Source organism: Nicotiana sylvestris, chromosome 4 (assembly GCF_000393655.2).
Source record: "Nicotiana sylvestris chromosome 4, ASM39365v2, whole genome shotgun sequence".
Classification (NCBI taxonomy): Eukaryota; Viridiplantae; Streptophyta; class Magnoliopsida; order Solanales; family Solanaceae; genus Nicotiana; species Nicotiana sylvestris.
In genome coordinates this window covers 125,725,957-125,731,956 of record NC_091060.1, presented here as the reverse complement: position 1 = coordinate 125,731,956, position 6,000 = coordinate 125,725,957, and positions in this window count along the sequence as shown.

Here is a 6,000-nt window from a genome sequence, read left to right as displayed (position 1 = left end):
TTAACTAAACTAAGTAGGAATTACAAACAAATCACTTTAATAAAGGTGCAACACAACTAAGGACATGTAATGACACAATGCAGGAAACTGGTCCTTCGTTATGTTGTTCTTTTTTCTTGAAGCCTTGAGAGTCACTACCACGCCCAAACCTTGGGAGGCGTGGCTGGCACCCGGTGCCGCACTGGCCCGAATGAACCACTCTGTAACTCATTCATTCCTTTTGTAACTATCATGGACCAACATGGCCACAACTTGAAATGTACAATTGTAAATGGTCAAATGTTATATTAATGAATCATCGTTCTTAAAGCATGAATACATATGGGTCGTCAAGACTTCTAACATACTGCACAAAATGATCCTCTGTCTACAAAGCCGCTAAGATTATTTGACATCAAATTGGACAGGGTACTGACTTACCCATAAGTATGTGGCAAAATTTTGACACGATGACTCATAAAACTCGACTGCGCTCCGAATGAGGTAGAGTCTTACCGATCCTTTGCTGAATGCCAATATCGTCTACTATGAGGGCTCATCAAACTAATTATCTATACCTGCAGGCATGAATGCAGCGTCCCCAACAAAAGGACGTCAGTACGAATAATGTACTGAATATGTAAAGCATGTAAAATAATATATAAAAAGCATAGAAGAAACATGGAGTAAATGACTCATCATGCAAGTCTCTATTAAAATTTTGAAAGGCTATAGAGAGTCATTTTCTCTTTGAAAATTTATTAAAATTAAACAATAGTAACTATGAACTCACTATTTAAAAATATAATAAGTCCGATCTAAGAACCTAGGAGGATATTGCACCCATAGGACTGAAATCTTACATTCGCAATCGATCAAATATGAACTGAATTTTGTTGCCCTTCTTATTGTCCTCACGAACAAGAAGCATTCCATTTTATAAATAGGTCTCATGTTTGATGCATTTCTGTTCTCGTATTATTCTCATATAGTCAATATTAAATAATTAATTAATTAGTTAGTTAATTAATATATAGGCTTCATGTCTTGTATGTGGGTCTACTACTGCAACATGACCTTAAGGCTAGTCATCCTTCATATAGTATGTTTTAAACTAATTGTTCTAAGTTGACTTTGGCAGTCAAAATTTTTAAGTTCGACTATCAATTATGTTGAATACCTATTTTCCTTTTGAACTAAACCTTAACAATCTGATGGTATTTAGACAATTTTAGCGCAAAAATATCATAAACACCCAGATGCCAATTTAAAACAACCTACTCAAATAATAAGTACCAAAAATGTATATTGTACATGGGCCTGCGGACCTTACCTTCACAGGGAAGCCACTGTAGCACACACTCCCCAAACTGGAAATCGTGAAAGAGTTATATTATCATGCATATGCATATAAATGGCATATAAATGGCATGCAATGCATAGGTTTGTACGTACATAACATCATAAAGCCTCTGAGGGCATCTCATCATATCATCTCGGTCATTGTGGGCAAATCATCAATGTATATCAGCTGATCAGGTGGTGGTGCGTACATAACCCCATAACCTTTCTCATATCCCATATACATATATATACGTGTATATAACGCCGTCTGAGTCATATTTCAGCCACTGTGGACAACATCATCATCATCGTATACCAGCTGATCAGGTGGTGGTGCATATATAACGTCGTAACCTTTTCTCATATCCCATATACATATATATACATATATACGTGTATATAACGCCGTTTGAGTCATATTTCAGCCGTTGTGGGCAACATCATCATCGTATACCAGCTGATCAGGTGATGGTGCGTATATAACGCCGTAACCTTTTCTCATATCCCATATACATATATATACATATATACGTGTATATAACGTCATCTGGTCATGGGTCTATGTGCATGTATAAATGCATGAAATGCATATGAAATATGTTAATAAAATCTCTTGGTACATCATAAAGCCATTATGTCTCTGATTAATATCCTGAAATAAACTTTATCAACGTACATATTTCTGAGGCCAATGAACAGATGCTAAAATAATATGACACATGGAAGAATAAAAATATACACATCTTTAGCATTCCTACGAATAGAGTATTTTATGAAAGTTAGTGCATTTTTCATCCTGTGATTAGTCTTCTCCTTTCTGGTACCTGACAAAACTATTGGCAGTGGTAGAATATGAAGAAATTCCCAAATGTTAATAACCATATAACATAAAGTACCAATGTATACTACAAGTAAATGAAGGAAACAGAGGGAGAAATAGAATAAGTCATATGAAAAGTTAATATGCATAAAAATAAGAACACTAATTAATGACAAACACAAGATAAAGAAGAAGTGCAACTGTTTTAGTTCATATTGGCCAGACGCAATAGTACGTTACACTAACTTCAAGTTTGAATTTACCAAATTGTTAATACATATTCGATGTTACCGTTCACAAATAAATGAATTGACGTAAAAATGCTACCTACAATTTATTAAGCTTACAAATAAGATTCATAAGTTTAATTAACTTCTCAGTGAGTGCCAGAAGGTAGTCAGAATATTACTTATCTACTACAGCTTACCACTGTTCACCAATACTACTCGGTGAGAATACAGAGACACAACTCAAGTAGCTTAAGGTAAATAGAAATTCAGGGATTATAAGAAAAATACCATAATAAAATGTAGCTTAATCTTATCTCAAGTGATTATAAGTAACATCTTCATCTGCGAACTGATGATTCATGGTAGTCATTGTTATTCAATCATCCAATGAAGCTTGAGACCTCTCTTTCCTTTTGTGACAGCAAGTTGGGCTACCCAGGGAGATGTTTCTTCAATATCTTCCATATTTATGTAGCGTTCTGCTACTGGTTGTATTAAAGGCAGCTCAATACAAAAAATTCACTATTTTTATGGCAATTTGGCCAACAACCTGAAGTCGCTGATCTGGAGGATTACGAAAGTGGCCCAAAGAGAAAGAGTTGCAAAAATTCCCGTTTATGTTTCATCGAAATCCTTAGGATGTTTAATATAGGAAAAATCTAACCTTGGAATTGTCAAAGAGAGCATATACTCTCTGTCCTGATGTCTTTGGAAGTAAACAAAAACCAAAGAAAAAAATAGTGTCTTGAATTTATTTAATACATGGTTGCCACCTAATCAAAATCACTTAAGAGTCATTGGTTTGGTTAGTGGCTTCATGCCACACGTAGGGGTGGGAAGAATTTAATCTTTATCCAACTAATTAGTTAATTAGGTAATGTCCCGTTATTTGATAATTAATTACGTAATTAAAAATTATCTTAAATTACTTAAAATTCTACTTATTTTTAATACACTTTATATAACTTACTATCATGGTCAGGTGGTACCATATAAAATAAATATCATTGTTTTAAAAGGCTTTTTTGGGACTCGCCTCAGGGCACGCCCCGGGGCGGGGCACTATCAACACGCCTTGAGAGTCATGTGTGGGGCTTAGTTCTTTGAGGCTTACACCCCCAAGCGTCCGACGGTGCGCCCTAAACACGCCTAGCGCCCAACGCTCGGGACTCGCCCAACAGTTCTTATGCAAATTATGTGTTGAATTCACTAATTTGCACTGTTAACTATCAAAATTCTTTAACAAATGAATGGCTAAAGTTCTTTTATCTATACAAATATAAAAATTGTGAATAATTCAAATAACGAAATATATTATTGCATAATTACTAATTGAGAACATCGTGAGGGTGAATATCATTTGAATATTTCTTCTAAAAATAGATAACCAAAATTTATATTGATCTTCATGTCTTAGTATGTCTCTCAAAATTATCATAATTTTTTTATTTTAGTATTTAAAAATAATTTTATATTGACTCATGAATGAGTAATATTTTAAATTATAGTTGTTAAAAAACTTATTGTGTATTTACTTTTAAAGAGGTAAAATATGCAGTTTGATAATATTTTTTAAGAAATTATAATTTTTAATTGTTTGAAAGTTAAGAGGTTGGAGTTAATTTATATTTCATAGTAACTTTAACAGTATTGTATTATTTATACTTATAAAACATGATAAATATTTTATTTTATATGAGTTTCTTTAATTCTTTTTAGTTTTCTTAAATTTTTAATGCATCTCTTTATATTTTATTGTGTTATAATGCTATATTATTTATTCATAAATTTAAAAAATTAAAGATCCGTGAGGCTTACGCCCTATGTCTCGAGGCTTTTGCCTCGCCCCGTATTAAGTAAAACGCTCCGCCTCACGCCCTCGCCTTTAAAAACACTAATAAATATATACAGTATTATTTCAGTAAAATATCCATGTAAAAATACATATATTTTCTCAACTTATAATTTTCCTAATCTCATATAAAGAGCAAAAATTTTCATACGTTTAATTCTTAAAATGGTAAAAAGATAACCTTCTTTTCTTGCGAAAAAAAATTAATTTATATCTTTACAATAAAGAAAATCTCATAAACTTTCTTATATTATGTGTATAATTGAAAGTAGTAATATTTATAACTATCTAAAATTATATTTTTTTTTTCAAACTACTTTACAAATATATTCCACTCAAATTACCATATATAACGGTATCAAGGTTGTTAAACTTACGGGGTGTAACAGTCACTTGCAAGATTCACACACTTAGAGAAAGTTTGATCAATTATAGAATGTGCAAGTGCAATGTTTTGCCTTTGCTTCAATGTTAATATTACATAGGTGACATCACTTGAATGATGCAAGCATGTTTGGTACAAGGGCATTCCCATAAAGTTGACTGCTGCACAGTTTGTGTGTGCAGGCAGCAACTTTACAGCTGTGGGGGGTTGACTAGTACAGTCAGTAAAGGAACTGGTGTCCATCTGTTTAGGGGTGTTCGTCGGTCGGTACGGTACGGTATTTAGACATTTCTGTTCGATATTCAGTTTCAGTTTCTTAAAATCCTATACCAATACCGTACCTAATTAAATTCGGTATGGTTCAATTTTTCTCCTTTCGGTTTCGCTTTATTCAGTTCGGTAACTCCGGTTTATTCGGTTTGAATACTAACTAGTGCATAGAGCCATAGACTCTAATATTCTTAATTAAAGTACTCAAAAATACAAAATCGAAAAATGTTTGTTGATAAATTTTTTGTCCAAAACTAGCAAATATCGACCCAAATAGAGAAAATTGTACATAAAAGAATATTTGATCATTAGAAATGTCTTGTTACTTGTTTAGAGTTAATTGATGAACTTAGAGAATAAAGGAAAGTGAAATTTCAGATTTTTTATATTTATGTTATAATTGATAATATATATTTCGGTACGGTATCGGTATTTTGATATTTTATTTTAAAATATCAAACACCATACCTAATACCAATTTTTTTTAAAACTTAAACCAAATACCAAAATACTGTATACCAAATACCAAAATTTTCGATTTCAGTATAGTAATTCGGTATTTACCAAATTATGCATAGCCCTACATCTGTTTCCTCTGTTGTTTCTTTGACTATGAAAAGTTGAACCACGTCCCTGGCTTGAAACTTGTTGTTCTTGAGTACTTAAGGATATATGATAGGTTCCTTATCTGATTTTTTATCATTAAATTTGTTAGATCATCAAAATATAACAATGATGCATATAACCTATCATAGTATTTTAAAAAAATTAAACATTGAATATATTTAGTACTTCAACTTTCAACTGATCGAGCATCACTCGGAGCTCTCTTTACATTTTTCAACAACCTTGTTGAATATTACAAATTATGGATCCTTTTGTTGACTGATTAGAAACCTCATTACCTAGTCGGCAGTCGCATCAAACGTGTCACGTGCTACTACGTTGGCCATTCATATACTAACAAGTTATAAATGTCTGTCTAAATATACCCAGAATCCTCTTTAAATCAATATAACTTTCAACAAATTTCAGCTTCATAGCATAGAAAAGATAACATTATCCTTGAGAGATCAAAGATAGTTGCTTTAAACCAACAAATTTCAACCACCGAAGGGCA